General features: G+C 44.8%; 1 long non-coding RNA gene across 1 annotated transcript in view; it reads left to right on the top strand.

Moving 5' to 3' along the window:
- Positions 1–903: 903 nt before the first annotated feature.
- Positions 904–21,841, top strand: part of LOC119811188 — a 34,277-nt gene continuing 13,339 nt past the window's right edge. The window contains exon 1 of the long non-coding RNA XR_005284952.1: positions 904–980. This is a non-coding gene — a long non-coding RNA (uncharacterized LOC119811188). The remainder of the gene's footprint in view (positions 981–21,841) is intronic.

Genomic DNA, 21,841 nt, shown 5'->3' with positions numbered 1-21,841 from the left:
TCTCCTTTTAAGGAAGGTCAGGATGCATCCACTCAGATAGATCTGTTTAGGGCGCTAGATCTGTTTAGGGATTGTGGCTGATGGTTTCATCTGCTCTTGGGTAGATGTGAGCTCTGATAGACTACAGAAGTCTCTGTGGCTTTGTTTTAAGGCTTTATTGCTGCACCCTGTGGACTGCTAGGACTCCATTCATAAGCCCCTCTTTAATAGATCCTGAAGAATGTGTTTATGTCTCGAGGAGTCAACCGGAGTGGTACCGCCTACAGTGCTCTGTGAAACCGCACATGCTCAAGAACAAAGCTGCAGGTTATCTTGGGGGAATTGCAGCCCTGACTCCAAGCTGCAGTTTGGTGGCAGGCTTCAAACTCGCAATAGCAAACTTCCTCATGAGCACAGAAAGACCCAACCCAGGGTGGGCTGGAGGGCTAGTGACATCTTGGAAGTCCATGCCTTCCACTCATAATAGAAATCACACTTTAGCAGCATGCTTTTCTGAGCTAGGAATGCTTGTTTAGGCAGCTTCCCATGGGTTGCCCTGGGGCTGGAGACCACAGCGATGGGTTGGAAGTAGGAATAAAGAAATGTGAATGAGAGTGTTATGCTTTAAGAGTGGTGTCCCCAAAGACCTGCAGCTTTCAGAGGGTGGGGTCTTCCAGGAAGAGGGAGATCACTGTGTGTGTTCTAGAAAGAGTTTTCATTATCCTGGCCCTACCTCCGACTTGACTGTTTCTGCTTTCTGGCCTCTTAGAAGTAAGTGGCTTGCTCCATACTATAATGCTCTGCCTCAACACTATCCAAGGAGTGTGGTAGCCACAGAGGGAAAACCTCTGAGCCCCTGAACCCTAATAAACCTTTCTTCTTTTTAAGTTGATTTTTCTCTGGTATTCTGTTACAGTGACAGAAAGCCACTGAAGAGATGGCGAGTTCACGCATCTGCTTCTGTCCCGCTGCCGGGCTGTGGAAGAGAGGTTGGGGAGGCGGTGAGTGACTCAGTGGGAGGGAGCATGGATGGGCTGGGTGGATTCCAACAAGAATGGGCAGAGGTTTCTCCCAAAGGGGAGATGACCAAGGTGGAGTGCCTGTGCAGGGTGGGCTGCAGAGGCCTCTGTGTTTTCAGATTGTGGTCAGTGGCTTTTCTGTTGCAGTTGAGATTTCCATGTGATGGATGGATGGATGGAAAGAAATGAAGAAAACATTATCCTTAAGTTTGGATGCATGTCCTGGGACTTTTATTCCAAAACTCTAAATCCAGCCTCAAATGGTTCCCTAGTTAGAGTCTGGAAATTGAGGTGACATTTCTCAGACATTACACAGTACTGTATCATGCAGTCAGAAAGTAGGTTGAGCTGGTCTCAGTGTTAGGGAGAATCCACTCTAAATATGTTCTCCAACTTCTATGTCTATAATTTAGCCTCGCTCCTAAGCCTTGCTTACAGACTGACACATTACATGGCATGTACTTTATTTGGTTTCCTGGGTCACTTTGTTTAGTTTTTTATTCCATACACATATTTAATGTATTTTGCTCAAATCTTCTTTTACCCACCCCTCTCCAACACACCCTATTTCCACTCCCATGCTACCCCTCCTTCCCAGCCTCATGTCTTCCTCTTTTTTTTTTTTTTTTTTTTGGTTTTTCGAGACAGGGTTTCTCTGTAGCTTTGGAGCCTGTCCTGGAATTCCTCTTTCTTTCATTAATTTATGAGCCCAGTTAGTGTTGCCCACAAACACACAGGAGTGGGGTCATTGACTGGGACATGAGCAATCCATGAGTGGCCACACCTCAAAGAAAGGTGACTCTCCCTTCCCTATTAGCCACCAACCACCCACAGACTCTCAGCTGGGGTGACGCCTGGCAATCCTCTCACTGCGGGCCACTCTGCTCAACTCTGATAATAATCACGGGTAAGCATTTGGAAAGTAACAGATACCTTGCTATGTATATTGTGGAACACACTAACACACTAAAACTGTTATTCTGTATAAAGAAAAGAAAATAATTCTTCTTGAGAAATATATTTTCAGACTTTCTTTTTAAAATCGGGAATGCCGGTTTCCTATCATCTCGTAGAAATGCTGTTCCATGAAGCATCAGTATCGTTGATTCCCCAAGACAAGAGTACATTCTTCCAGGGGTAACGGGGCAACAGCCTGAGAACACCACCAGGTGACTGAGTACACAGATCCAAGCTGACACCACCCTGTGCGGAGGGAGGGTGTCTACCTGACTGTGAGCGGATGAGATAGAGCCCCGAGTCTCTGAAACTGGAAGGGACTTCTCACCTTTCTTTAATTAATTGTGTGTGCTATGCACACATGTGTTTGTGAGAGTACATGCATGCAAGATGGAACTGCTTTGGGTACTGACCCGAAGAGATGTTTTTCTTATTCTTTTCTTCAAAAGCCTGATTTGAAACCACATTCTCTGGTCTAGTCTAGGTAATATTCAAAGCTACTTTTTAATTTCCTTTATTATGCTAAGACCTATAAACAAGAGAGCCCATGTTATTATAATGCATGCCAAATTCTGTAAACCTTGCCCAGCGCATGAGATTGGGGTGGAACCGATCGCTCTGGTCGTTTGCTTGCTCTGTCGATGAAGGCCTAGCCATTTCTGCTCCGGAGAAGACAGAGTAGCCCTCTACAGGCGTCTGCGGATTGCCTCTTCAAAACGTGATTGTTATGCACTTCCTGAAATTCTAGAAATTAATTTTCTTCTGGGGACGCAGGGAAGTCAATCATTTCCTGAAGGAAGGGAATTTCTCCACTGCCTTGTTCGTTGTGACGGGCTCACAACCCAGCTATTTGTCTCATAAAGTGGAAGGCAGTGCTCTAAACCGGAGTCTCACTTCTGCCCATGATTGAGCCCTTGGTACGCAGCATTTAACAAAGCCACGTATGGCTACTGAGCTCTTTTCTAGCCAGGATGCATCAATCACAGAAGCGAGCCTTTTCAAAATAAACTCATACTTTTGCTTCTCTTTCCCTTCTTACAACCAAAATATAGTTTTGCTATTTTCTTGTTTCCCTGGTGTCAGTTGACTTAAAAAAAAAGCAATTAAAGAAATTTACCCTTCATTTTAAATTTACATGTGTGTGTGTTTTACCTGTTTGTCTGTGCACCATGTGCATGCAGTGTCTCCAGAGACCAGGAGAGGGCGTCATATCCCCTGCAACTGGAGTTATAGATGCTTCGTGAGCTGCCTGATCTGATGCTGAGAACCAGACTCTGGCCCTCTACAAGAGGAACAAGTGTCCTTAGCTGCTTAGCCATTTCTCCAGTCCCCGCCTCTATTTTCTTTCCTCTGTATCGATTATTCTCAGATGCTACCCGTTGACACAATTACCTGCTCTGGTCACTTTAGGGTTCTTTTCTCTCCTAGTTCATGAGACCTACACAAAGAACCCCACACCTTAGCCCTACCCATTGGCTTGATTTTTCTATTGCTGCCATTCTTAACCCAAACACAGCAGAAACAAGGATCTAAGCACTGAAGTTTCTCCTAGGCAGGGGGAGGTCGCTTTACAGCAACCTTTTCAATTCTTCTAGCGTTCTGTGGCTGGCATCTTATTTGTGTGGTGTGCAGGATGAACTGTTTTGTATATTCCCTATGTCTTAGTTACAGGACAGTGGGGAAACCTCCCTCCTGAGCTGTATGACCTAAGACTGAGAAAGTAAGTTTCCCCATAGGAAAATTCATCCAGAAGACTGGAGAATGGATTTCTATTTTCCCCAAAATGACATTACTACTTTGGGACTCAGTTCCTCCTGCCCCATGTTAGACAGGAAGCAAAACTCAGCTGCTCTGATGGCTTGAGAGGTCTAAGTTCCTACGAAAAGAAGCTGCATCTCACAGGCCTTTCTAGAACCTGTCACATATATTAAATATACACATGTCTGTATGGATATAGGTACATGTCTTTATGTAAGATATATACATTGTGCAGTCTATACATAAGGACACCAAGACATGGTGGTGACTCCAGAGTCTCACTGGAGAACAGTGACAGCCTTGTTCTGTGGACCTGGCGAACCAACTTCTTTCCACTAGATCCTGCTCAGGCATTCATACCCCCACCCCGCCCAGCATATTGACATTTCAAGAGGATTTTACAGTGTAGGAGCATGTCTGTAGAAATCTAAGCCTAGACTCAGAGAACTGTGTCCCCAAGCCTAGGGCTTGGTAACCTTACCAGGAAGGTGTAGGTATGTCCTATCCCCAAGGACAGGAGCATCAGAGCAAGGACAGAGTCTGTGTGCAGGGGATGGTGAAGCAGTGGTCACTGTGACTGCCTTCCTTTCTCCCAGAAGCTTTGTTCTCCATGGTATGATGTCAGTGGTCCATATCACCTCTACTGTGATCTACCATCTGACCAAGCCTAAAGAGACACCACGTTCTTTTGGGACCTGACTTTTCTGTCCTACTGAGGTCTTGCTTTTAGAATGTGTTGGCAGGGAAGAAACCCAGGCTGTGGAGAAGGCACTGGTGACATTTAGATCACAGTGAATCAAGTCACTGTGTACCCTATATATACATACTTGTGCTCAATGTGTGCTTTGCTAAGGCTGAAGATCTTCTGCTTCTTCTCCATGACTGTGCCTATTCCACACAGAAATTGACAGGGAAGGGTGTGGACTATAAAATTTGGTCCAGGCATAAGGTTGTCCTTACATTCCTGTGAAAACCATTGGCTAAATGCCTATTCTGTACAGGGCTATCAGAAAGCACAGATGTTTATGTTAAAATTTGAAACAATAGCAATATTAAAGTTGTGGAGTACCAATGAAAATAAGTTTATGGTTGGGAGTCACCACAACATAAGGAACTGTATTAGAGGGTTGCAGTATTAAGATAATTGAGAATCACTGATGTAGAGTCAAGGCTTTGATATACATTGCTGAAAGACAGGATAGATCGGGATGTGTGTCCTGGGAAAGGAATGCAGGCACTGCTGGGAAAGGGTGAGGAAGTTGCTTTGTGGTAGCTGTGCCAGAGGTGCTGTTCTTGGGCTTCTCTGGACAACGACAAACCTCAGACCTGCTTAGATCAATCGTTGGTTCACATTAGATATGATACTGGTTAAGGAAAATGAGAGCAGTCGGTTGCCTCTGGGATCTGGAACCTCACCAGCCACAAGGACTTGGCTAGGTTCCCAGTCCCAAGCATGAATTCTCTCCTATCAAGTGGGATGTAAGTCCAACTAGATAGACAGTTGCTGATTGTTCCCAAGATACAAATGCCACCATTGCACCCTTGGGGATATCTTGCTAGCTGGCCATTGTGGTGCATAGGCTTTTCATCTGTGGAGGACTGTTGATTGCTTTTCTCCCGTGACGGTTTGCACAGCACCTTTAGATAGTCCTCGGGGAGAAGGCTTCCAGATCATTCCATTTTGAAGCCTCCAAGTGTTTGAAGTGTGCAATTTTTTCAGCAGTATCATCGTACCTTCAAGTCCCAAGAGGAGACCAAGGGCAACATCAAAAGCTTGCATTGTTTGAAAGTCTCTTAATTCTTCAAGTGAGGGGGAACTTCATAGGGAAAGAGAGGGTGTTAAGCTGAGAGATAAGTATGTTTCAGAATTGAGATCAGGACTCAGGTCCCTCTGGGAGAAGGAAGGCTTAACTTCATTTCCAGCCATGAAATGCTTAGGTGAAGAGTGGCAGTTGTTTGTGGGAATTCAGGGTGGGTGCTCTAGTCCTGAAAGGGGTGGGAAGAAGAGACGCTGAGCAGACCCAAGAGCTGGCAGGTGCTGGGAAGTGGGGGGGAAAGACTATGCGTTTGCAGTGATGCTTCCTCCCGCAACATCAACAGGGTGGGATGGGGAAGAGGCTATGTGAAGGGCCATGAGTGTATGGGTGGTGTGGGAGGCCCTTCTGTCTATGTGTTTCTTTTATTGGTTAATGAATAAAGAAACTGGCTTGGCCTATAGCATGGGAGGAGGAAGGTGGAGTTAGAGAGAAGCCATGGAGCTGCTGAAGATAGACTCTGGGAACTTTACCCAATAAGCCACAGCCACAGGGCGATATACAGATTAATAAAAATGGGTTAAATTAACATAAGAGTTAGCCAATAAGAAGCTAGAGCTAATGGGCCAAGTAGTCAGTGATCTAATTAATACAGTTTCTGTGTGATTATTTTGGGTCTAAGCTGGCCAGGCGGCCAGGAGCTAATAAGTGGCCTTCTCCAACAGATGGGATACTAGGAGATGGACATAGTTTTATATGTGATGCTATTTCACTTTCATATATGCAAACAATCACGTGACAAGGGGTAGGCTGGTTTCTATTGATGGGCTCTCTTCTCAGGTTGGGAGTAATGAAGAACAAGAAAACGACTCTGTCACTGAGGAGCTTCTAGACTAGAGAGACCAGAGAGTCAGTCAACTGCCATACAGAGAGAGTGCAGTGGAAGCTTTGCTTGTCTTGGGTTTGAATCCTTCCAGACAACTGATTCCAACCATCAGCTATAGCTATTGAGCTTAATGTGAGTGTGTACCATAAGCAGTCTTTCGGGTTCTTCCTTTTTCTCATTTATGTTTCAGCCCAATAAATATTTGCACAACTGTTTTATTCCAGGCTTAATGATGAGTCCCAGAGCACAGCAGTGACCATGAGGGATCAAGGCCCCACTCTTTTAGAACTTAGCAGTGACCAACTATGACTAATTAAAATAATAAAAGCAATTGTCCTCTCTATCTATCTATCTATCTATCTATCTATCTATCTATCTATCCATCCATATCTTTCTGTCTCCCCTCCAGCTTTCTGCCTCTTTACACATACATATAAATAAACACTAAAAATTACTTATATTTGCACACACACACACAGACACACACACACACACACACACACACACACACACACACACACAAAATCATTGCTAGAAAGAAGCTAATTTCCAAGGTTGGGAAACATTTATTTCTTGAAAGCATTTGAGGGGAACAGAACCACAGGGAGTCAAAGAAAGGAAGAAGAAAGCAACTTAAAATAACCTGCCCATTTTCAAAGCTGCCAGTCCTCATTTGGAGTTTCCTCTTTAAGTGCCCAGGCAATAGAACTGTGGGGGATAAGGATGGCAGGCCCAACAGGAGAGCTCATTCAGACCCAATGTCACTGGCTCCAGTGGCCAGTAGCTGTGTCTTTCTGTTGTCTGTTGTCACGTCCAGCAAGTTCTGATTTTAAAGACTGTTAAGACCCTGCTCTTGGCATTCAGGCCTCTCTGATTGCACACCTTTATTTAGTTTGCCAGTGAAACTGTGAAATCTTTGTTTGCATTGAAAGCCAAGGGTGTCACCTTTAAATAAAGAATATAAAGTGTAAAATATCTGGCTTGTTCCATAGAACTTTCAAGTAAGATGGCAGTGTGTATTACCTGTGAGCTTGTTATTGATCCCCTGTGATGGATGCTGCCTTGGCTACTTAACCTTCTCTGCCTTGCACTCCCGCACATAAATAAACATATGTTTATTCCGTGTGGGCAGTTTGCTTCTTACAACTCAGCATGCTCAGCTATTGCAGTTGGAGCATGTATTGTAAAGCTCTCCTAGTGCCGGATCATCCGAGCAGGCCCAGACATGCCAGTCCTCACACCCCAGCGTCTCGTCATCTCATACTGATACTCCCAACAGCCTCAGGAGACACAATATTGGACAGTACCTGGTGCTTACTCGCCTGAGCCTGAAGCCACCTCTGAGGTGCTGGGAGAATGGATGGAGCTGGGACAGGGCTTGAAGTCAAGGTAGGGGCCATTATCCTTCCTTTTCTCCTCCCCCACCTCCTCTTCCTCTCCTTCTCTTTATCTTCCTCCATCTCCTCTTCTCCTCTCCTCGTCTTCCTTCTTTTCTCCTTTTCTACTTTTCCTCTTTTCCTCCTTCCTGTCCTCCTTTCCTATTTATACATTTTTTCTCCTCTTCCTCCTCCTCTTTTTCTTCTGTTGCAATACTGTGTCTCTAACTTAGGGCATCCCTAGTCCTACCATCTCTCTTTTAAAACATCACTGAAATTATTGATTTACTCTTTTATTCATTTTCCCCATCATCTTTGATGGAAGAAAGCGGCGTGCATATCCTCTTCTGGCCCTTTGATGTTTACCATCAAAGGCTTGTAAAGTCATAGCTAGGTGTAAGAGAATCTCTAGATAAAGGAAAGGGCACACATCAATTAAGAATTATTGCATTATAAGTATTAAAATATAATTTACAGGGTTCTAAAGATCACAGGAATTTATTGCTTTCCTTAAAAAAAAAAAAAAACCAGGGTTGGGTTGGCTTCAGGCACAAATAATGAAGCAATATGTTGTCATTCACAATAGGAGTATAGCTCAAATACTTGCCTACCATGTTCAAGGCCCTGGATTTGATCTTCAACATCATGGATGATGATGATGATGATAATGACAGGATCATAATAATATTAAACAATCACATTTCCTCTTCCTTTGAATTGTTTCTATGATCAGATATGTTATTTCTTCATTTTTTTTTACTGGATTCAAATAGGTGTGTGTGTGTGTATGTGTGTATGTGTGTGTGTGTGTGTGTGTGTAAGATACATATTTTTATATAGTGTTGGGGTCTGGGCCCAGTGCCTCTCACATAATAGGTTAATGTTAACTAATTTTCAAACAACTTGACATGTGTGTATGTTTGCGTATGTGTAATATGTGTGCATGTGTATCTGCATTTTGCAGATATGTGGACACACATATATTTCAGGTGCCTGTGCACACATTTGTACAGTTGTGTGGAGGAAGGCCAGAGAGTGATAGTGGCTTCTTTTATCATTTTCCATTTTACGTATTGAACCCAAGTCTCACTCAAACCCAGAGCTCACTAATCTGGGACTACTCATGGGATCTTCATCTCTGTTTCTGGGATTATAGCTGCAGTTCCTTTTCTACCTGGCATTTACATGGTGCTGGAGAATTGAACTCAGACCCCATGCTTATGTGGCAAGTTCTTTACCCATTGAGCCATCTTCCCAGTCCCCTGGATTCATGCTCTTACAGAAGCTTCTACCTGTTAATGGCTAAGAAGTACCCAGTAGTAGAAAGGCACAGGGCTGAGTGCCAGGACTCTCCAATCTCATTCCACGTTCATTTTGTCTTAGTGGTGTAGTGAGGTTGGTGTCAAAAGTGAGGTAGTTTGCCGGGCGGTGGTGGCGCACGCCTTTAATCCCAGCACTCGGGAGGCAGAGGCAGACGGATCTCTGTGAGTTCGAGGCCAGCCTGGTCTACAAGAGCTAGTTCCAGGACAGGCTCCAAAGCCACAGAGAAACCCTGTCTCGAAAAACCAAAAAAAAAAAAAAAAAAAAAAAAAAAAAAAAAAAAAAAAGTGAGGTAGTTCATGAAATTACATCGTTGTGGCTTAAATTCTGGAGTGAGAAGGTGGGCAAGAGATGAAAACAGTGGACCTCAAACCCCCAAATTGTCTTATTTTATTTTTTAACTTTTCAAAATTTGTGTGTTTGTGTGTCTGCATGCATGAGTGCACTTGCCCACAGAGGCCAGAATAGGGAATTTGATCCCCTGGAGCTGGAGTCACAGGTGGTTGTAAACCGCTTGACATGGGTGCTGGGAACTGAGCTCCAGTCTTTTACAAGAAACAACAAGTGTGCTTGTAACTCCTGATTCATTTCCCCAACCCCTGGGCATCAGGAAAAGACAGCAGTGTTCTCTGTTTTGGCTCGCATGTCTTACATGCTCCCTCAAGAGCTGTTTATGGATTTGATCACTAGTGTCTGAGCCGAGGTTCTGAACAAGCTGATCCCTAGGCCTAAAGAAGAAGACGACTAGGAACAGAGGATAATTTGCTAATGGAGGCAGAGCAGAGTCTACAAGACACCCCCTCCAACAAATATTCAGCTTGCAATGTTTCCCCCAAATCAGACCTCTGCCCTCGATCTTTTTGGTAGCATTTGCTCATTTCCATGGCTTCCTGCTCATGGGGATGGAATACATCTCTCTTCTGTGCTTTCCTAAGGACTCCCCAACTGCACATGGCCCAAAGGGGAAGCAGGCTGTTCCAGATGGCTTTGCTCTGCGCCAGTACTCTTCATTATGTAAACCCTCCTTCTGACAGCTCATGGGGAACATGTCTCGTCCTGGAAGAGGAGCATCCATTAACCGTGTTGCTCTTGCCACATGGAATCAGGGCATTAGGTGAACCCTGACAGGCTGCCAGAGGGGGTGTGCCTGTGGGCAGCACCATCCTGGCTTCAACTTCCACAAAGACTTCACCTATTTTTCAAAAAAAAAAATAATAGTTTTAAAAGACCAATAGTAAACATGGAAGAAGAAGAGGCCAAGGGAGCTTGAAAAGGGGGAATATGCATGGTCCCAGTAGCAAAACTGAGAACAAAATCCAAGCTCTCTGGCTGCTATAGTGCACTCTTTATATTGTAGACTACTTAGTTTTTAAAATATAGACTGTAGAAGGCTTGAAGAAAGGTGTACATGTTTTTATGCAAAGAGAATTGGACACCATCCGTCTGTCATCTGATCTCAAAGAACATATTCTTAAAGGGTTTTAACCATTATACATGTGTATGTATGTCTCTGTGTCTCTGTCTCTGTCTGTCTGTCTGTCTGTCTGTCTGTCTGTCTGTCTCTCTGTGATACATGAGTATAGTGCCTACAGATGCCAGAAGGGTAGCATTAGAACCTCCAGAGTTGGAGTTACAGGTGGTTGTGATCTGCCAACCAGGAGGCTGGGAACGAACTTGGGTCCTCTGGAAGATAGCAACTTCTAAGCCATCTCTTCTGTGTCAGTCAATAATACTGACTACATTACCCCATAAGTGTTCCTAGATACTTTTTTCAAAAATCTACACAATCTAGAAGACCTTTACTTTCCTCCTTTGCTGCCATATACTCAGAAGCGGATGCACAGATCCCGGCAGACAAAGGGAGCGGTGTAATCCTAGATAGGATAAGAGATTATTAAGAAGTCTGTATTAGGAGCTGCAGATATGAAGAGGTAGAATGAATAGGAGATTCTAGATATCAACTAGCAAAGGATCTTAGAATGATTTAGGCGGTACCCAGAACTTTATGAGAACTTTATGAGAACTCTAAACAACAGAGTATCAAGCATAGACAGGAATTAGATAACGCACAAATTCTAGTTTACAGGGCTGGAGATGCTCATGGTTAAGCACTATCTTGCATGGAGCTTTGGATCCCTTCCCCAGCACCACAAGAAAATTCTATACTTAGCTGGGATGAAGTTTACAGTAAACGCTCAAAAACTTCGTAAATTGACAGGAGCATGAAATAGGCAATGTTTTAAAAAACATTTTCAGTCATATTTTTGCATTCATTTGTTTTGTGTCTATGTATAAATGTGTACATGCATGTACCCCAGCTCGTGTGCAGAGGTCAGGTGACAACTTGCCAAAGATGGTTCCCTTCTCTCAGCATATGAGTCTCAGGGTGGAAGTCAGGATATCAGCAAGCACTTTTTCCACTGAGCCACCTCACCAGGTCCAATAGGCGTGTTTCATCCATTTCTTTGATATTTAAGGAGACCTATTCTAGATGATAGACAGGCATCTCTCAAGGCAGAGCTAACAACCATGTCTCCATAGAGGCCATGCTCTGCTGGGAAAGGCAGGTGTAAAAACTAATACAAAGACAGACGATTCTGTAGATGACACAGGAGTTGCGGGCTAAAGAGCAGTACTCGGAGACTAAATGCGCTGGGAGAGGGTTGTTCTTTTAAATAGTTGGAAAAGACAGAACCAAAGAGCTGTTTAGCCCCCAAACTTGGATGCCTCAGAACGAAGGGCGCAGTGGTGTGGCCTCAGTCCAGGTACGAGGCCTGGAGGCTTGCTGAGGGGTTACTGGTGAGAGCGTGTGCTGAAAAGCTGAGGTAGATGGAATCTGTGTGGGGAGACCGGAAGAGGGGCAGCAGCAAGCACACTTTGTAGGAAGAGCGGAGCCTGCGCCTGCTGGCTGTTCCCTGTCTCCACCTCTCTCTGCCCTGTGTCTCTGTTTTTCTTTCTCTTTCCGTGTTTATTCTGTCTGTTCAGCAGTCTTTCGGACAATGCTTCCCACAGTCATGGTGTTCCTCTCCCCCTCTGTTGCTCTCTCATCTGTGGGAAAACCCCTCACAGATACTCCCAGGGTGAGTATTTGGAATCTCCTCACCATCTCTCAATCTAGTTGAGTTGAAGTCAAGATCATCACAGATGGAATGGTTCCAGAGGGACCTTATTGGGAAGTGAATGTGTTGAGTAGAAACTTGAAGGGGTGGGGTGGGAGTCTCGTGGGAACTGGACGGGGATAGAGTGTGCCAAGCTGAGGACACAATTCCTGAAACAACACAGGGTGGAAAGAATCCTGCCTGTGAGGAATGAAGGGGACAGCGTGGCTGGAATCCTGTGGACTTGAGAGTGACAGCTGAGAGAGATCAGGACAGTAATAGGTGGAGCCTGAGGGTGGCCTGAGATCTCTGCTCATAGTGGATGGCCCTATATCCATGTGCATCTGGGTGGTTCCAGCTGAACTTAGGTGATTATTTTAGGAAGGGAGGGGGAGAAAGGATGGCAGGTATGGTAGGATGAGAAACTTCTGAGCTGATGTAAAGGAAGAGTAGAGGTCACCAAGTAGAGCCACCTAAGCCTCAGGAACAACAGGAGAGAGTCCACATCAGGTCATCAGCATGTGCACGAGTGTTGGTCTGCAACCACGGAGAGGACGGGGCTTTCCCAGGACTAAGAGAAGCTCTCTGCTGTCTGATGAAGAAGGATCTAAGCAAGAAAACACAGTATAGTTTTAACTAGGAGAATGAGAAAAATAGTATTTAGACCATTATAAGTAGGTATCAGAGTCAAGGATTAAATCTTTGTTACAAATTCATGGAGTGATGTGTCCCTAAAAAATGTGACATGTTCTGAGTTCCTGTATGTATAAATCTAAAACCCTTCTTTCTTTCTTTCTTTCTTTCTTTCTTTCTTTCTTTCTTTCTTTCTTTCTTTCTTTCTCTCTTTTATTTATTATGTATACAATATTCTGTCTGTGTGTATGCCTGCAGGCCAGAAGAGGGCACCAGACCCCATTACAGATGGTTGCGATTCACCATGTGGTTGCTGGGAATTGAACTCAGGACCTTTGGAAGAGCAGGCAATGCTCTTAACCTCTGAGCCATCTCTCCAGTCCCCAAAACCTTTCTTTCTTAATAACAGGTGCCTCATGTGACCCAGGCTGGTCTCAAATTCTGTATATAGCCAAGGGCAACTTTGAACTTCTGAACCTCCTGTCTCCACCTCAAGTGCTGGGGTTATAGGTGTGTTCCATCACACTCAGTTTATGTGGTCCTGAGGATGGAAACCAGGAATTCCTGCATGGTAGGCAAGCCCTCTGCCCACTGATGGACGTTCCCAGCCCTGGAACATTATCACCTCAAAACCTTGTGGCTGAACTCAACCCTTGTTTTTCCTGCATCTGGAGGCCTATGGGTTCAATGGCTCTGGGTCCTAGGTTGTAGTCTAAGTTAACCCAGTAGCTTCTTTATTCCAGGATCCAGCTGGGGCTGGGGGTCTAAGACAGCCTGTTTCTTCCATGGCCTCTTTGTGGTATGGAAAGAAAACTGTCAGACTCAAGATGAGTGAAGCCAGAGTGGATACAGCATCTCCCTGGAGCATGCTGTAGCCGAAGTCAATCGTAAAGGCGGGCAATAGATGCAACCTGTCGTTAGGGTGAATTGTTGGCAAATTTGTTGATAAAACACCCTGACATTTCCTTCAGAACTTAGAAGGCTAGGGGCTACAGGCAGGCGCTCGAGCAGTTTCAGGGACTTGATGGATTCATGTGCCACCGAGAGACTGTGTGGGGTTGGGGGTGAGGAAGCACACGCAGATACACAGACAACTCGAAATTTCCAAAAGCATTAGCGTCTGGAGGGAAATTTAACATGAAGACAAAAAGCCCACGAAAACTCTCCCAGAAAATTAGTGTCATGACATAGCACAGCTATTGACGTGTGCGAGTCAGGGGAGTTCTAAAGAGAACGTGGCAGTATCTGTCAAAATCCCAGCCTGGCGGGGGTGGGCATGTGTTGTTCCACCCCTAGCTGAGGAGTCATTGGCGATGAATGGCTGCCGGGAAAGGGGAGAGATAGCTTTCTCCAGGGATGTAACCCCAGAGGCTCCCTATGCTCCAGGATTGGCCATACACCCACCTACATGCAGGGGTCGCTAAGAGGGCTCAGTGGGTTGTTTTTTGTTTCTGTTTGTTTCCCTTAAAGAACATTTGAGGTTGGGAGAGAAAAGCTGCAGGGCAATAGAGGAGGAATTTGAAGAAAGGTAATGGACAGTGGATTTGATCAAAATGCATTATATGAATGCAAGAAGCACCCCAACAACAAGATGGTTTAAAAAGATGGTTTAAAATTATTCAGAAGGAGAGTTACCTAATTTAATGTATTCTCAGTTTAAATAGGTAAGACAGTGCTTAATGCATTCTAAAAATACTGCAGAAAGTAGAGCTATTTTAAAGTTGTGTATGTGTATGGGGGTAAGTGTGTACATGCTTGTGCATGTATGAATGCACACTTGTGGTAAGTTCATGCTGATTAAAATCAGGTCAGGAGTGGGTAGCAAGACAGGCGGGCCTTATTTCTTACCCCAAAGGCCAATTTCCTTTCCATAAAGGTTCATTTAAGAGCTTCTAAAAATATGAACAATAGGCTCTCCTTTTCGTAGTAGTAATGGCACCCAGCGGATTAATTGCCTTTTTGTTCCTGTGAGCCAGTGGCAGGTATGCAGTCCCTCCACACAGAGCCCAGGCAGTGAAATTAGTCACGGCTTTGTTGCAGATCAGAGGGAAGAAAATTGGGTTAATGAGAGGGCACAAGGACCACGCACCACGGCCCACGGCCGGCTCAATGCATAAAACACTTAGACAATGAGATGTATGGCAGGGAGGGAGAGAGCATATTCTGGAAAAAAAATTGAGAGGTAACTGAGTAATTTTCAAAGAAATTCATGCAAGGTGCAATTTCAAAAACCCCATGAAAGAAAACAATCAACAAAATGAAGAGGACACCCAAGGGAGGAGAGAGACTATGAGGGCTGCATAAATGTGTGTCTGAGAAAAAGTTAGCATTCACAATGCAAAAGAGTCGGGGTGGGGGGGGGGAGGAAGCAGAGCAAAGCAAGCACAGACAACCTGGACCCAAAGGATGAGAGACATGTTTCTGCCAAGAAGATGTAAAGATGGCCGATGGGTACCAACAAAGAATGTATCACCAATCTGACCATAACACAGACAGTGTGGTGAGGTTAACTCCTTTCGCCTGTTCGGACGGCTGTTGTCAGAAATGAACAGAGTGAGCGTGAGGATTGGTGAGCCTGTGGAGGGAAGAGTCTTGTAGACTGCTTTTTTTCTTTTTAAAGAGTTATTATTATTATTATTATTATTATCATCTGTATGTGCTTACTGGTGCAGTGCCCGCCGCAGGGGCCAGAAGAGGACATCAATGTCCTAACCTGGAGGTAAAGGTGATTGGGTACTTAGGTGCTAGGAACTAGATGCAGGTCCTCTGAAGGAGCAGCAGGCACTCATGGTCGCCCAGCCATGTCGCAGCCCCTCTGTAGACCTTCAGTGAGTGTGAACTGGGTTTTTCACTCTGGGAGACAGTTTAGGTACACTAAGAGTGAAAGCAAAAGCCTCCTACCCTGTGTGAGTTGCCATCCCATGTCTGTGTGCATTCCTGAAACCTCAAAGCACAGACCTTGGTCCGGTATCTGTGGCTGGTGTGGAGCAAGATGCCTACAGAGGGTGAGCGGATAAGAAAACCACCTACGCGAGGTAGAATATTGTTCAGATTTAAAATGGAAGGATAGCTTGCTGCTTGTGACACTGTGTCTGTCATCAAGTGGCAGCAGCCAGATTCCTACAGATGCTATCGGGTGTCACTTAGATGAGCAACCTAAATTAGTTACAGAGAGCACAGCATGGGTCTCAGGTCCTGGGTGTAGCAGGACAAACAAGGAGAAATGGTTCAAGAACACAAAGCTCAATTTACAGAAAACTTACGAGCTCAGCGTTAGACCTTATATTGTGGTATTTACAGTGAGTAATTGAAGATGGGTTGAGGTGGTAGATCTTAATTTATGTCCTTCACACACACACACGCACACGTACGCACACACACACACACACACACACACACACACACACACACACACACGTACATGTTGGATTCTAGGTCGGTTCTATTTCCTGGCTGCTATGAATAGAGAAGCCATGAACATGAATGAGCAGGTATCTCTGTGGCAGGATTCAGAGTGTTCAGGGTTGTATGTATGCCCAAGGACTGCAGAGCTGAGCCAGATGGTAGATCAATTTTTAACTCTTCAAGGAACCTCGACCTTAATTTCCATAGTGGGAACACCAGTCTACACTCCTCGGGGAGCGAATAAGGCTTCCTCTTTCTCTACTTCCTCTCCAGCATTTATTGTCCTATATTTTCTTGATGATGGATGGCCATTCTGACTGGGGTTAGAAGTAATCCCAAACCTGTCTTACTTTGCATTCCCCTAATGGCTAGGGATGATGGACATTTTAAGAAACATTGATTGACCATTGTCATTCATCTTTTCACACCATCTATTCGGTTTGTTGGGCCAATTGTTGACTGGTAGTTTTTTTTTTCATGGTACTTACTTTCTTTAGTTTTATATGTAGGTTAGTTGTTAGTTATTAATCCCCTGTGTGTAGTACAGGTAGCAAAGACTTAGAGCAAAAGATGCTAAATTTTATAGAAAGGTCATCTTCATGTCGGAGGGAATGCCTCGGTCCCTAGCTGCTTCTCTGTTCATCCATTAAAGGACCACAAGCTCAGCTGGTGTTTAAACAGCCGCCTGCCTGTCTAGAGAATGCACGTTGAGCAGTCTCCACAATAAGGCCCTCACCCCAGGGAAAGCTCACACTCACCCTCCATGACACCTTTCACTGCCCTCTGCTTGGATGCAGTTGGTAGAGGTTGATGCACGTTACAGCAATCTGTTTAGTTAAGAAGGGTGTGGTTTGGGGCTGGAGAGCTAGCTAAGTGGTAAAGGGGATTGGCTGCTCCTACAATGGATCCAGATCCTATTCCCAGCACCTGCAGGACAGCTCACAGCCATCTGTAACTCCAGTTTCAGGTCATCTAACTCCCTGTTCTGACCTCCAGAGGCACTAGGCGTGTACACAGTGCACATCCACATATACAGGCAGAACACCCAAGCCCATAAAATAGAAACACATAAATCTTAAAAAAAAATGAATGCTATTTCTAACTGGGATGTGTTATCACATGCCTGTAATTTCAGCATTTGAGAGGTGGGGGCAGGGTCATCTCAGCCTCATAGCTGGTTTGAGACTAGTCTGTCCTAGGTGAGAACCTGTATCAAAGAGCGAAAGGAGCTTACAGTTCTTATAAGAAATCATATCCGAATAGAGGATCCACCATGTATGAAGTGCTTTCTTCTTTTCTTCTCTTCTCTCCTTCCTTCCTTCCTTTCTTTCTTTCTTTCTTTCTTTCTTTCTTTCTTTCTTTCTTTCTTTCTTTCTTTCTTTCTTTTTTTGAGAAATGACATCCTCTGTAAACCCCAGCTTCCAAATACTGGAGTGAGAAGACCTGGGCTGAAGAGGATGGATAGACCACACCAGGAGCCAACAGGGTTTAATTGGCATGTTTCAGGTGCAGTATTATTTAGTATTATTTAGTGTTCATTCCTATGAAAAAGTTATTGTTGATTTTCAGTTCAGTGTGACAAATATCCAGGATCGTCTTACCGTGAACTTTCACCCTCACGCTTGCCTCTTTTTCTCCTCAGGCACTTGCCATACGTAGTTCTGATGGGAATCAGCTTTGTTCATTTCTTCTGACGAGAGATAGCTCCATGTTAGTGTCTCCATACAAACTCTTTCTTGAAGATGAGAAATGAAACTTTGAGCCAGGCATGGTCAGGCAGTGCTCATAATCTCGGTACTCTGTAGACAGATGCAGGACTATAATGAGTTCAAAGCCAGCCTGGGCTACATCTTACGAGCCTACATAAAAATATGAATTGATATACACAATGGCAAGAAGGCTGCCACAGGTCTGCATGGCAGGCATTTTATGCACAATGATAGTGTCTTCCATACATGGGAAACAGCACCCATGAAGTCTCATTGTTAATAAATTGGAAGCTCACCTGGGATTACACAGTTTTTACATGATGGTCTTGTTATTTTGTGCTGGATATAAAGGAATTCTATTTGTTACCAAGGAAAATAGCCTTTGAGCCCATTCCTTGGAGGTTTTAAGTGATAAACTTGACTCTCAAAGTGTTCAATGCTTTTCCACTAAATTGGAATGTCACCGGTGCTGTCATTGTCAAGGTCTTGTTTTGGTAGCCATATTGTTAAGATTTCATGGGTGCAGCTGTGACTTATAGCAGACACTATCTGGGAACACATGTCCTGACTCTCTGGGTCTGACAATCTTCCCTTCAGCTCTGGGTCAATATTCCCTGAGACTTAGGTATAAGGGTTTTGTTGCAGGTAGTTCAGCTGGGGCTAGGCACCCCACACTCGCTTATTCTCTGCATTTTGACCACTTGTGGATTTCAGGGATGCTCAAAACTTGAGAATCCAGCAGAGCTGAGACATTTCACAAGGTCCCCTTCTTAGATGAGGAGCTACAGGCAGTTAATAGATGCTGAAAGAGATGAAGAAGCAGCTTGCTCCAGGGACAAGCCCCTCATTGCTTCTCCCACATCAGTGGTCAGCACTAAACACATCCACGGAGAAGCGACCCTGAAGAGACTCAGCAGGTTGTGTTTCTGTCTGTACTACATGTAGAGGTAACAAAGAAGAGGCTTTGATGTTTAGAGGGAATAGAGAGACATGGGAAGAGCTGAGGGTGGTGAGGTCTACAGACTGGATTCTTAGCCCCGCTATTTGTGCAGCCCGCATGGAAACAGTGTGTTTTGAAAATGGAGAAGTGTTGACTTATTCTGTATCTTGGGATGCTGGGTTGATGCCTGCAGATCTTCCCGGAGTGCAAACCATTGTGCATACAAAAGCCCGCCATTCTAGCAGCCTTCTTGCCACAGAGTGTTGCTGGGCTCCTGGCTCCCATTGTCTTCACCACCACACCAGATCATCATGGCCCGTCTACTCTCAGGAACAAATGGCCCCAGGAACGAATAGATGGCCTTATCCTTGTTAGCTATTTCTGTGGTTCTGCTCCATCCATCCTTATAACATCTTTATAACATCTTTATAACATCTCCCACCTCGGAGAAACGTAGTTGTGGGACACTAACTTGGAGTCAGGGATGCTACACCTGATAACAGGAGAACATTTTCCTTCAGTTGTGTCCTGACTCAGATGGGTAGGTTTCTCAGAACTGGAACCCACAATGACCCAGACAGAAAACATTTCACATTCACAGGACTTAAGATTGCCATAGGCTCTTTAAAAACCATGTTGGCAAATGTGCTAGGTACAGTCATGGGGCAAATGAGTATGAATCATTCATATGTGTAGCGATGCTTGCCTATGACATTGTTACAAGACTAACGACTCCCAGGATTTGCTCCTTATTAGCATTTCCTGAACCTGGCCCTGAGTTGGTCGGTCACACTAACGACAGCATTAATGCTGGCAGAGCGGGTAGACGCAGCCTCAAAGTTTGTTCCCTGGCTGTGCTAGAGGAGGGGAAAGGAAAAGTGCAGATTTAGAAGGTGCAGAACCTTCTAGAAGAACCTGGAAATGCACAGTGAGGTGGAGCCACTGCTGCTCTCTTTGCTCTGCACAGTGCGAAAACACCTATTCTCTTTAGGTAACAGTGAGAAGCGGAGGGGAGGGAGGAAAGAGAGGAGAGGAGGCCTAAGGAACAATTCTTCTGCCTCTGGATACCAGTCCCTTGGTCAGCCAGAGACCTAGGAAGACACTTTGCTTGAGGATCTTTTTTATCCTGGCACAAAGCCACATGATAATTTTGTAGTATTCACCTTGAGAAGCTGCTGAAGACTCAAAAGTTTTAACTAGCTTGCTTAGAGCATGGAGGCAGAACTCCTATTGATGCTGAACCCCTAAATCCATGCTCTGGGTCACAGGTCCATCCTGCCATCATCATAAAGGAAGGGCTGAAGAAGAACTCCAAATCAGCTCCTCCAGAGACTCCAGCATATCCTTGTTTACTGCAGCGTTGCTGCAGTATCTGATCAGGTGTCCGCGATAGGGACCGCTAAGGGAAGTGTGGTGTGGGTACACAGAAAGGTTTTGTTAGACACAGAGAATGAAGTAGCATCACTGGCGGAAAATGGGTGCTGCTACTGGAGGTGAGACTTCTCTGTCTCATAATACAGCCATCACAGGCTTCTCTCCTCTGTGGGTCCTAGATTTCATAGAGATACACAAGGTAATGTATGTATTTGCAACACAGAAGTAAAAACGCCTGTCTATGGGGGAAAGCAGAGAGGAGAATGAGGACATGCTCCAAGTATATTGTATGTAGGTGTGTGTGTGTGTGTGTGTGTGTGTGATGCAACACAGAACCATATTCAATGAACATATATCGAGAGAGAGAGAGAGAGAGAGAGAGAGAGAGAGAGAGAGAGAGAGAGAGAGAGAGAGGGACAGAGCTGGGGAGATGGGTCAGCAGTCAAGAGTGCTTGCTGCTCTTGCAGAGAACCCGTATTCTGTTGCCATACTGGGTGATCACTGGGTGATCCAATGCCTTTTTCTGGCCGCCAAGGACATGGCGATCGTGTACATACAGAGAGATACATATAAATACAAATAAGTTTACTTTAAAAAAGACAGAATATCATCTTTGAAATACATGTTAATGACGTATCACATTCTCAAACAATAAAATACATATTTAACAATATTTCACTGAGAGATTTGACTTTGTGGTCTGTGGAACCCTTTCTTTTTCTTTTCTTTTTTTAAAAAGAAAAACTATCTTTTTTTCATTTTACATACCAATCCCAGTTCCCACTCTCTCCCCTCCTCCCATCCCTTCCACCCCCCCCCCATCCACTTCTTAGAGAGGGTAAGGCACATTGCTCCGAGGAAGGACCAAGGCCCTCCCCACTATATCCAGGCTGAGCAGGGTATCCATTCAAAGAGAATGGGTTCCAAAGAGTCAGTACAAGCAGCAGGGACAAATTCTGGTGCTACTGCCAGTGACCCTGCAGTCTGCCCCAGCTATACAACTGTCACCCACATTTAAAGGGTCTAGCTTGGTCCTATGCTGGTTCCTTTCCTGTCTGGCTGGACTTGGTGAGCTCCCATTAGCTCAGGTAAGCTGTTTCAGTGGGAGTACCCATTATAGTCTTGACTTCTTTCCCCATATTCTCATTCTTCCCACTCTTCAACTGAACTTTGGGAGCTCAGCTCAGTGCTCCGCTGTGGGTTTCTGCCTCTGCCTCTTATCAGTTGCTGGATAAAGGTTCTAAGGTAATATTTAAAATATTCATCAGTCTGACTACAGGGTAAGGGCAGTTTAGGCATCCTCTCCTCTATTGCTTAGGGTCTTAGCTGGGGTCATCCTTGTGGATTCCTGGGAATTTCTCTAGTGCCAGGTTTCTTGCTATCCCCATAATGGCTCCCTCAATCAAAATGTCTCTTTCCTTGCTCTCTGTCTCTGTTCTTCCCCCATCTCAGCTAGCCTGTTCCCTCAAGTTCTCCTCCCCCATCCTCTTCTCTTCTTCACCCCCCCCTTCAGTCCTCCCTTCTCCCTCCACTCCCATGCTCCCAATTTTATCAGGAGATCTTGTCTATTTCCCCTTCCCAGGGAGATCTATATGTTTCTCTTAGGATTCACCTTGTTACTTAGCTTCTCTAT

The sequence above is a fragment of the Arvicola amphibius genome, chromosome 4 (assembly GCF_903992535.2).
Source record: "Arvicola amphibius chromosome 4, mArvAmp1.2, whole genome shotgun sequence".
In the NCBI taxonomy this organism is placed as follows: domain Eukaryota; kingdom Metazoa; phylum Chordata; class Mammalia; order Rodentia; family Cricetidae; genus Arvicola; species Arvicola amphibius.
This window is presented reverse-complemented; position numbering and strand designations above follow the sequence as displayed.